The following is a 12,346-nucleotide window of genomic DNA, read 5'->3' as shown; positions in this document are numbered from 1 at the left end:
AGCAGCAACTCAGGGTAGGAGTTGTCAGCTTAGGCAAGGGCTGCTGGGATGCTCTGTTACACTTGAAGAAATTCAGGTAAGTATATATATATATATATATATATATATATATATATATATATATAGAGAGAGAGAGAGAGAGAGAGAGAGACAGTGCTGTGAATCTCAGTCTCTTATTGTCGATGTTTCTCTGTGGGTACTACTAAGGGTAACTAGTGAGACATTAGAAAGAGGGTAGCCCTTTGACCTCCTTATGTTGTCGAATTGCCCGAGCTAGTACCTCAAGTACAATATTGAAAAGATAAGGAGAAAGGGGGCAGCCTTGTCTGGTCCCTGATTTCAGTGGGATTGCTTCAAGTTTCTCTCCGTTTAGTTTGATGCTGGCTACCGGTTTGCTGTATATTGCTTTTACTATGTTTAGGTATGGGCCTTGAATTCCTGTTCTCTCCAAGACTTTAAGCATGAAAGGATGCTGAATTTTGTCAAATGCTTTTTCAGCATCCAATGAAATGACCATGTGGTTTTGTTCTTTGAGTTTGTTTATGTAGTGGATTGTATTGATGGATTTCCGTATATTGAACCAACCCTGCATTCCCGGGATAAAGCCTACTTGATCATGGTGGATGATTGTTTTGATGTGTTCTTGGATTCGGTTGGCAAGAATTTTGTTGAGTATTTTTGCATCGATGTTCATAAGGGAAATTGGTCTGAAGTTCTCTTTCTTTGTTGGATCTTAGGAGGTCAAAGGGATACAAATTGGAAAGGAGGAAGTCAAACTATCATTATTTGCAGACGACATGATCGTCTACCTAAGTGACCCAAAGAACTCCACTAGAGAGCTCCTACAGCTGATAAACAACTTCAGCAAAGTGGCAGGTTACAAAATCAACTCAAGCAAATCAGTGGCCTTCCTATACTCAAAGGATAAGCAGGCTGAGAAAGAAATTAGGGAAATGACCCCCTTCACAATAGCCACAAACAGTATAAAGTATCTTGGGGTGACTCTTACCAAACATGCGAAAGATCTGTATGGCAAGAACTTCAAGACTCTGAAGAAGGAAATGGAAGAAGACCTCAAAAAATGGGAAAACCTCCCATGCTCATGGATCGGTAGAATCAATATAGTTAAAATGGCCATTTTGCCTAAAGCACTATACAGATTCAATGCAATACCCATCAAAATCCCAACTCAATTCTTCACAGAGTTAGAAAGAGCAATTATCAAATTCATCTGGAACAACAAAAAACCCAGGATAGCTAAAACTATTCTCAGCAACAAAAGAAAATCTGGGGGAATCAGTATCCCTGACCTCAAGCAATACTACAGAGCAATAGTGTTAAAAACTGCATGGTATTGGTACAGTGACAGGCAGGAGGATCAATGGAACAGGATTGAAGATCCAGAAATGAACCCACACACCTATGGCCACTTGATCCTCGACAAAGAGGCTGAAAACATCCAATGGAAAAAAGATAGCCTTTTCAACAAATGGTGCTGGTTCAACTGGAGGTCAGCATGCAGAAGAATGCGAATTGATCCATCCTTGTCTCCTTGTACTAAGCTCAAATCCAAATGGATCAAGGACCTCCACATAAAGCCAGACACTCTGAAGCTAATAGAAAAGAAACTGGGGAAGACCCTTGAGGACATCGGTACAGGGAGAAAGTTTCTGAACAGAACACCAATAGCGTATGCTCTAAGAGCAAGAATTGACAAATGGGACCTCATAAGGTTACAGAGTTTCTGTAAGGCAAAGGACACCATCAAGAGGACAGATCGGCAACCAACAAATTGGGAAAAGATCTTCACCAATCCTACATCAGATAGAGGGCTAATATCCAATATATATAAAGAACTCAAGAAGTTAGACTCCAGAAAACCGAACAACCCTATTAAAAAATGGGGTACAGAGTTAAACAAAGAATTCTCACCTGAAGAACTTCGGATGGCGGAGAAGCATCTTAAAAAATGCTCCACTTCATTAGTCATTAGGGAAATGCAAATCAAAACAACCCTAAGATTTCATCTTACACCAGTCAGAATGGCTAAGATTAAAAATTCAGGAGACAGCAGGTGTTGGAGAGGGTGCGGAGAAAGAGGAACACTCCTCCACTGCTGGTGGGGTTGCAAATTGGTACAACCACTCTGGAAAGCAGTCTGGCGGTTCCTCCGAAAACTGGGCACCTCACTTCCAGAAGATCCTGCTATACCACTCCTGGGCATATACCCAGAGGATTCCCCACCATGTAATAAGGATACATGCTCTACTATGTTCATAGCAGCCCTATTTATAATTGCCAGATGCTGGAAAGAACCCAGGTATCCCTCAACAGAAGAGTGGATACAAAAAATGTGGTATATCTACACAATGGAGTACTATTCAGCCATTAGAAACAATGAATTCATGAAATTCTTAGGCAAATGGATGGAGCTAGAGAACATCATACTAAGTGAGGTAACCCAGACTCAAAAGGTGAATCATGGTATGCACTCACTAATAAGTGGTTATTAACCTAGAAAACTGGAATACCCAAAACATAATCCACACATCAAATGAGATACAAGAAGAAAGCAGGAGTGGTCCCTGGTTCTGGAAAGACTCAGTGAAACAGTATTTGGCAAAACCAGAACGGGGAACTGGGAAGGGGTGGGAGGGAGGACAGGGGAAGAGAAGGGGGCTTACGGGACTTTCGGGGAGTGGGGGGGGGCTAGAAAAGGGGAAATCATTTGAAATGTAAATAAATTATATCAAATAAATAAAAAAAAAAAAAAAAAAAAGAAAGAGGGTAGCTTGCAGATGTCGACCATCATCAGGCGAGCATATGATGTCAATGACAGAACAGACAGAGCAGAAAGGCATCTATAGGGCCTCATGGAAGGGTCAGGCTCAGTGGCTCTCTCTTCTGCTTCAATGAGCATGTTCTGAGCATCATCTAAGGTTCAAGGTGGCATCTCTAGACTGGAGGCCAAAGGTTCAACTGTAATTATTACTCCCTTTCAACCTAACCCCTTTCTTCCTCTTTTAATTTTTAAAATATATACTCCTTCCTCCCCGTAACTCCTTCTAGATCTACATCCCCAACTTCATGCCCCCTTTTCAAAAAAATTAAAATACAACTATCTCATTTTCCCCTTCCCTTTTCTCCATTTTCCTATTTGTCTTCCCTCATGCTTCCTTTGGAAATAGTGGGCTTTTGTTTTTTAAAGTTGGCATTTTCACACACACACACACACACACACACACACACACACACACACACACACGTCTAAAATATAACCTGTTCAGTTCACTTGGTTTTATTTTATATATCTTATTTCAGGGCTAACTATTGACTTTTGCTGATCCCTGTGGAGGGTCATTTCTCTACCCATCAGTATGCCTTAGTTGCCTGTTGTTCTTTGTTTAAGGGTGAGGCTCTGTAAGATTAGAATTCCTCCTTCCTTGTTAGCATGTCTATTGGTGGTGTACTTCTTCAGGTCTTATTTATGCAGACATATTGGTTAGGTACCATGGATGTAGTTTCACTGTCATTTCTAGGACATGCAATCTTACAGCAGCTTTCCTGATCAGTTGACCCTCATAATCTTACTGCTTCCTCTTCTCTGTCATGATATCTGAGACTTTGGTGTGGGGGTTTTGTTGTGGATGTACCCATTTAGGGCTAGACACCCCATGATTACTTGTTTTCTGCATTTTGACTGGTTATACATTTTTGCAATGGTCTCTTGTTGCAAAGAAGTGTCTTTGATGAGAGGCAACAGCTAAATTTGTCTGCCAGTGTAAGGGTGGATATTTAGAATATAGTTAAGAATTGTGTTGGTTTATTAAAGTGGTGATGTGTTGTTCTCTAAGATCTATGCCGTCACTAGCTCGAGGAAGTTTGTTAGGTTTCTAGTACTAGGTATAATTTCCCTTCTGTTGACTTTGCCTTCAGTCCAATTAGGAAGCTGCTGGTTACCACCAAGACCTAAGTTTCATTATTGTATTCTTGGGGCTAGCATGTCATGGTGGTTGCTATCGAGGTTCCTAGGTGTTGCAGCTGTGGCAAAACCCCATTTCTCTATGCATTTCCCATGATCTACAGGCTGTATTAATTCTGTGCCTTTGACTGTGAAATGTCCTGTGGCTTTGGGCAAGCAGAGAACAAGTGTATAAATGAGGTAAATGGAAACTGCTTCTCTTTTGGAACTCTTCTGCAGCAAATGTAGCAATTCCAAGTCTTCAGAATCCTGCAGGACCTAGTCCATCTCAATTCCCTCACTTTGCTGCCTTTGGGTTTTGCACACACCATAGCAAGCCTTTAGCATTTGCTGATGAGAAAGAGAGGGCTATTTTGGCGGGTCATATTTGATGTGCTCTAGAAGCCGTTCTTTCCTTGCTGGTGGAGTCTATGCACACATGCTCTCATCGTGGCTCAGAACCACAGCTACAGTATCAATTTTTTTCTCACTTGGAAACTTTATTTCATACCCTTATTAGGATTTCAAATGTTTGCCTTATTGCTGTCTCTGGTGCTGCACTGGCTTTTCTGTTCTAGTGCTATTTACACGAAGAAACAAGGTGTTAGTCAAACCACGAGTGAGCCAGCGCCTAAGCGGAGGCCAACCGTGTAGGGCTGGGAGGAAGACGCCAGGCTTCTTCGCTAGCTAAATGACTCATTCCCTCTCAGAGGGTATGATTTAGCTCCATGCTTCAGAACACTGAAAACTGGGGTTTTGCTGAGAAACAGCCCAGGTTACGTCTCAGTTGTCGAAACTGTTTTCTACTCAAATGTCGGCGTCTAGAATAAAGGGCAGGAGCTGGTATTTTCTGGGGGATTAGTATGCTCAGGTTTCGTCTTAGTTTCATTTACTGTTGCTGGAATAAAACACACCAAACCAAGGCAACTTAAGGGAGAAGGGGGTTATGTGGCTCACGGTTCCGTGTGGCAGACAAGATTTAGGTCAGGGCAGCGTGAACTGGAAGCGTATCCAGAGCGAGGAGCAGAGAGAAAGAATTAATGCAAGCACACTGGTGCTCAGATGGCTCTCTCCTTTTCTTTCAGCCCAGTGTCCAACTAGGAAGTGTGGCTGCCCACATTCAGACAGAGTCTCCTACTTCAGCCCAACTAAGGGAGTCTCTCACAGGCACGCTCACCCGTGCCTCCCCCGTCCCCCCACCAGATAATCAAGGATTGGCCTTTCCCTACCCAGATGACTTTAGATTCTACCAAGTCAACAATCAAAAGTTACCAACACAGGTTTCCACCCTATGTTTTTTGCATATAGCATCTTCTAGTGCCTATAACCCTCTGCGCATGATAGTATTATCTTTATTTTAAGTTATTTATTTACCAGCATTTTTGAGTGAGTGTATGATAGTTTTTATGAAAACATTTTCATCAACATATTTTACTCTACCTCTTTCATTCACCTTCCCACTGTTCTCCTTTATCTACCTTCTTCCTTCCTGTCTGCCTGTCTCATTCTTCCCCTAAAGCCTCCTTATTTCTTCTATTTTCATGTCTGTGTTATATGTAATTGTATGTGTACAAGTGTACATTCTATCTATCTATCTCTCTATCTATCTGTCTGTCTGTCTGTCTATCTATCTATCTATGCATCTATCTACGTATCTATGTATCTATGTATCTATCTATCTGTCTGTCTGTCTGTATGTATGTCTATTTATCTATCTATCTATGTATGTATCTATCTATCATGTCTAGATTCTAAATACAGAAGAAACTATGAGATGTTTTCTTTCTCCTATTATCTTTTCTTGTTATTCCTTTTATCTCTCTTTAGTTCCCTTCTCCTCACTGAACAATCCCCCTTACACACACTCTCACACACACACACACACACACACACACACCACACATACACACACACATACCACCACCACCACTACCACATAGAACAGAAGACATGTATAATATCAATTTGGCTTATTTGACTCAGCATTATGATTTCTAACTTCATTCATTTTTTTCTTCCAGTCACTAAATGAATAAAGCTTCATGTGTGTACATGTACATAAAATGTATATCTACAGATCACAGTTTTTGATTCACATAGCTGTTTATAGATACCTATACTGAATCCATTACTTGGTTACTGTGACTAGCCCTGCAAGAAATATGGGTGTACAGTTATGCTTGTAGTATGTTGACTTGGGATCCTTTGAAAAAAATATAAGTAATGTGTGTGTGTGTGTGTGTGTGTGTGTGTGTGTGTGTGTGGTATGGCTGGAATATACGGTAGTTCTAGTTTTAGTGTTTAGAGGAAACTGGTGCTGATTCCCAGTGTCTATAAAGGCTGCCATTCCCATCAGCAGTATATAAGGGCTTCCTTCCACCCGCCTTCTTGCCAGCATTTGTATTGCTCCCAAACCTGGCACTGAGCACATTGCTGCTGGGGAAGGAGGTTGGCTTGGTGGTAAGGGAAATGCCTGCACATCTTGTATTATCTCTGCTTTATTGCTTCAGCCTACAAACCCCCACGTGTCTTTGATTCTGTGCAAGTGAAAAATAGAAACTATTTATATGCAAGTTTATCTTTATTTTGTTGAAAGAAATTGAGGTAAAGGAGCTATAGCTAAAATGCTAGGTATTATAGATGCTAACAAAAATGATAGGTACTATATATCCTAACCAATATTATATATATTATAGATCCTAAGCAATATTATACATATTATAGATCCTAACCAATATACTACATACTATAGATCCTAACCAATATACTACATACTATAGATCCTAACCAATAAGCTACATATTATAGATCCTTATTTCTTTCTTATCTGAGAAAAGCTTGGCAGGAGACAGAAGGCAGTGGGATAGTCGCTCCTGGGTGACTTGGGGGCTTCAGTTCTACATTCTACATACCATCCTCTTGTAGCACTTTTGTCCTTGTGGCCACTACATAGTTCAGAATTGCAGCTGGGACATTGGGTCATGGCATCCTATTTTAGTATCCTAGCAGTCTTCATTGTGCCTCCTCCCAGGGATCAACATTATCAAGAGTGTTAAAGTCACATCACGAGAGTCTGACAAAGACAACATTCTGTGAAGAATAGAAATTCTGAAAACACAACCGTGAGGACTTAGAGTGGGGTTGGAGTAACAAGAAGGTACAGACCTAATAATGGGTTCATCTTTCTGTCTTCATCTATATTAATAGTTTCCTTAAATAAACTGATTCTCAAAAGAAAATATAAAATGCAGAAATTTCTCAAAACTCATGCTGGTAGTGGTAATGAAAATTCGAACAGCAAAAGCACATTTGATTAATCATATACATGCATGATTTTCCTCTTATACCATCTGTTTAAAAGATGAAAAATGTATTCTGCTGGTAGTTTGGCATAAAGTGTATTTATAGGAAGATGTTATTTATAGTCTGCCAGTGGATTCTGAGCCTGCGATGACATAGCTTTCAGAACTAGGTACATGGAAATGTTCAAATATTAATGCCAACAACGTTTTTATCATTAAAACATGAAAGTTAAAATGTTTTCCTATTCAGTTCATATTTTGCAGTCTGCGGCTGCGGACTGAACAGTCTACTTGGAACTCAGCTTTAAAAATATTAGAACAAGACTAGCTACCCTTGGTTAATCTTCGTGATTGATGGTATCTAAATGATTCAATGTATCCCACTTTATTTTGTGGCTATCTGGAATTAAGGCAGACAAAGCTTATCTCAGAAAACACTTCCATAGACTGAGCACATGGAATCACTCTTTGTTAGTGATGGGGAGGCTCTATCACAGAAATTCCAAGGTGAAAGGGAAAACTCTGCAGAGTAAAAGTCAGATCTTGGATCCTTTGAATTTATGTGCTAGAACCAGAGAAATGATTAAACAATAACAATAGATCCTTGTAAAAAAGAAAACAGGCCCTCACCCCCTGCCACATTCTTATCCATGCACGTCCTGCATAAGTTAAAATTTCATTTACACTTGGCTGTATTCTCAACCCCAAGGATGCCTGTGTAATCTAATTTGCCACCTGAGGCAAGAGAAGAACCTTCTTGCTTTTGTGCATTTTATGAGAAACAGATGGGCAGCTGGACACTGGGAATGTTCTGGAAGGTAGTTGTCCTGCCCTTCTTGGCGAGCTGCTCCAAATACCTCTGATAGAAAGCAAAAGCAGCCCTGAGTATCCTTTTTACAATATCCTGATCTGATATGCATTTATACAACCCTCGGGATAAACCATATAGGCAGTAGTCTAAACTATACTGGGACGGGAGAGGTCACACCTAAAAATATGGATCCCACTTGTTAGCAACAAAATGGGACATTTTTCTAATCGCTCAAACTCTGTGAGCAATGATAGTCATAAGTAATGGTATGGGGGAAATTCATTTTGTGCTGCATTCAAGCCCAGAGAATCACAACCTCTAAGGCAGCTTTGGGGTGGGGCAGATTGCCCTGTTCTTTCTTTGAGAGTCCAGAATTGCACACCAACAAAATAGCCAATAGCACACAGTGGCTAACATGTGATTCTCCAGGGTTTGTTAAGAGAAGCTGTGGGAAGGGCAATTACACTCCTGTAAGAGCTGTCTCTCCTGACCCCATGAGGAAGAGGGTAGAGACTTTGCAGAGTGTTCTTAGCAGCAGAACCCTTTGGGCCTACACTGAGACAGGTCCTGCCAGGGTGGTCAACTTGAATGGCGGTAACTGGGGATATATGTTTGACCTTGCCTGGCATCTTGCCTCTGTAGGGCTTAAGTAGCTCTTGATGGACAGTGATCCTCCCTGTGCAGACACAAGCTTAGTCCTCTGTTTCACTTGCTAAGATGCTTGCAAGAGCCAGAGAGGAAATGATTGCTAAAGGAAGTGATGAATGTCTACTGACTGTAGTCATTTCTTAGGCACTGGTCTGACCTCAAGCACGGAGACCACAACCTCACTGAATCACAACCATGGATAAGGATGTTTTAGAGCAATTTTAGTTCTTTTATATTAAAAAGAAAAGACTCTCTAAGTCTATATTCCTGGAATCAGAAATAGGCAGAAACCTGGACTGAGTTCAAAGAAGTGTAAGACAAGTGATTAGATATTTGGCAGAAGTGAGTAACAAGGAAAAAAAGTGAAATCTTCAAATGTGCTTAGTTAGAAGAAGGCACAACAGTAAGAAGTGGAGGACCAGAGTGAGCTGGGCGGGGCTCTTTGAGGCTTGTGATGTTCAGGCATGGCCCATGTGATTGGATAGCAAACGCAGATCGACAGTGTGGATTTAATTGTCTGATATCACTCTTAATTGAGAGCTTTGATAACACATTGAGACATGGCTGCTGGAGATGGCGTTACCTTGGGAAACACATAGTAAATAAAGAGCAGGATCAAGGCTGTCTGTACTTATAAATATTACAATATGTGTATCTGTGCTGAAAATAATGCAGAAAGTTTACATCTCAGGGAGAACTGAATCGTCCTTCGAGATCGAAGGGAGATGTGTGACCCATAGAACTAGTGTGAGGATTCTCTTGGTTTCGGTCTGCCTCACTCACCTTCCTCTTCCGTGCACCTTGCCCTTTCTTCCTCCAGAGGGCACCAACGCACCGTCTTGGACCTGCGTTTCCCTGCTATGTGCTGAAAACAATTCTCCACTGGAAAGAATCTGCTTATAAACCAATAAACCAATAACGAGACTTCCTATTTTGGTTTCAAATATCTCTGAAAACAAATTGCATCTTGTTTAAACCCAGACTGATCATTAAACAACGACAAAAAATCCAGTGATTCAGAGGAAAGAAAACTGGGAGGCTGTGTTTGTGGTTTCGAAATGGGAATGACTGCATTCAGTTGAGTCCCACTGATTACACAGGACTCACACTAACAGGATATTCTTCTCATGTTTTGGTTTGAGCATGAAAAGGGACCTTATTTTGCAGGTAGAAATGGTATATAAAGCAGAGATCATGCATTACCTACAAATAGTCTTTTTAAAGTCCAGGCAGCAGTCAGGGTGTGCCAAGAAAAGCTTAACACTCCTCTGTGGAACACACGACACTTTTATTTGGGGCCAGGAATATTACATAGACAATGTCGCACAGCATTACTGTGGACTTGCTGCCTTCTTTAAATGTTTACTTTTGTGTGGAATGTCTAATTTCTTTTAACTCTTAGTTTTAAACCCTGTCTGCATTCTAAAGTCCATGAATAACATACTTTTCATGCAACTTTTCACTGCTTATTTGGATGGTTGAGAGCAATGTTGCAGACAGCTTTTGTGTCTCTTCTAGACTGTGAGCTAATGGCTGTGTTGTGGAAGTCCTTGTTTATAGGCTGCTTATATAGAGTTTAATGCTTTGATTAAATTTTACCATAACTTACATCTGACGTTGACAGATATACTTGTTATTATGGGCCAAAAAAGTAGTTAGCCATAAATAGTAATCAAGTTGCATAGCTAATAGTTTTATCTAGCAGAGCCAGATTTGAGTGCTCTACTCCCTGTCGACTTTGACTCAGATCAGAGATATAAAGTTGTAGAAATGTATCTCTTTTTCTTTAAAACCATTCTCTTCTTTACAATCCCCTTCCTTCTTCTGTTTTTAATCCCCCTTTGTTCCTTTTTTGATTATTTTAATAACAAACATAGTCACCATGGCAATGTTATCACCACCATCTCCCCTGTACACCAGCACTGACATTCATGTGCATTAGAAGAACACAGCTTGCAGTGGCTTCCCACACTGCAGGAACCTTGAGGTCAGCTCTTCCTACTCCAGGAGAAGGTACTCAGGTTCTTTGGCTTCTCTGCCTGTACCTAGTCTCCTTGACAAACTGAGTTAATTTCATAGGGTGACTACAATAAATCACCACAGATGTAGCTTAAAACAATAGTTTATTCTTGCAGCTCCAGAGGGCAGAAGGTGTCATTGGGACTTTTCTTTCTCTAATAGCTCTAGGGAACAATTATTATTTAAGAAACATACTTTGTAGGGAGTTTGATGCTACATAACTTCAAGATATGAGACTGTATACTGTGTGAGACTGTTACAGAATGAGGGAATCTTAGCTAATCATGATTCCATAGGAGAATGAGGAGAACATGGACTGGCAGTCCACGGTGTGGTGTATCCTGGGGTTACTAGTCTAGTCTTTGTCTATTATTTGTCCGGTATAGTCTAGTATGTGGTAGATTTTGTAAAGAGTCACGTGCTAATGGTATTTTCTTGGTTCTTTCTCTTCAGGAAAAAGAAATGAAGTGGGTTCTCTGGGGAAAATGGTGGGTGACTAATAAGAGACAGAGAGAAGAGGAAGCCACAGCCTTCAGGGTTTTTGGAGGTTGGCTTGCTTATCTCTCTGTACTAGAGCACATATAAGAGTGCTTTATATTTAGAGCAATAGGGCTGAGCCTCATCTTGGCAGGTGTTTTCTGTGAAAGGGGTCATACCAATAATCACCAAATGCTGTGCCTACTATGCTAACATTCCTGGGTGAGTCATGGATGTGATAGATTTATTGTTATGTCAATGTAAAGACCCTGGGAGGGCTTGAGGGCCACATTCCTTACAGATGCTGCAGAAGACCCTGGGAGGGATGAACATCGAGTGTGAAAAGGAAATCCAAATTTATATTTTCAGACTAGAGTCAATATGTTATGAAATCAGATACTCTGGGCAGGCTTGAGACAATGGTAAAGCTAACATCAGCTAGTTTGCACCAGTTCAGAGATGGTGGCCAGGTATCTGAGATTCTTTTTATCCGCTTCTTCTTTTCCCATTGAGAAAATAGAGGGTTGCAACCCTAATTTTAGTTCAGAACTGTTACTTTCATCATCTAGATATTTTCAGATCCTGCTGTTCTCATAATAGAACATCTCATATATTAAACTAGTGGACGTGGCCAGGGCAGCATGGTGGGTGTTGCCCAGATAATTGGCATTGGGTTATGAAGCTGTGGTCGACGTGAGAGTTCCTGGAGGCCAATGGGAGCAATGTGATCACATTAATTTTTGATCACTCTGTACTGTGGACATGTGGAGTTTCTTTGAGGTACCTTGCCCTCATTATCAAAAGCTCTTACAGAAAGATAATATTTGGACTGAAAGGTAAACATTATAAACCATTCTTTGTACTCTTTAGTCCTTCTCCCTAGTTCCTACTTTTAATTGTTAACATGTGTTGGGGACAAGCTAGCTAGGTAAAACATGGATGCTTCCAGAGCCTACCGGAGCTGATTTTTATGTACTCGTTTTAAACCTTTGTTTACATTGTCAAGGGCTATTTCACTGCCTAGGGTTCCCCTACATGTGCATCATTGTAACTCCCTGTCTGCATCACCAAGTCCCATAGATTCTTCCTTTAAATTAGCCAAACACTTTCCTTTTTCTCTGTTTACTT

Source organism: Apodemus sylvaticus, chromosome 9 (assembly GCF_947179515.1).
Source record: "Apodemus sylvaticus chromosome 9, mApoSyl1.1, whole genome shotgun sequence".
NCBI classification, from domain to species: Eukaryota; Metazoa; Chordata; class Mammalia; order Rodentia; family Muridae; genus Apodemus; species Apodemus sylvaticus.
Note: the sequence above shows the minus strand (reverse complement) of the source record.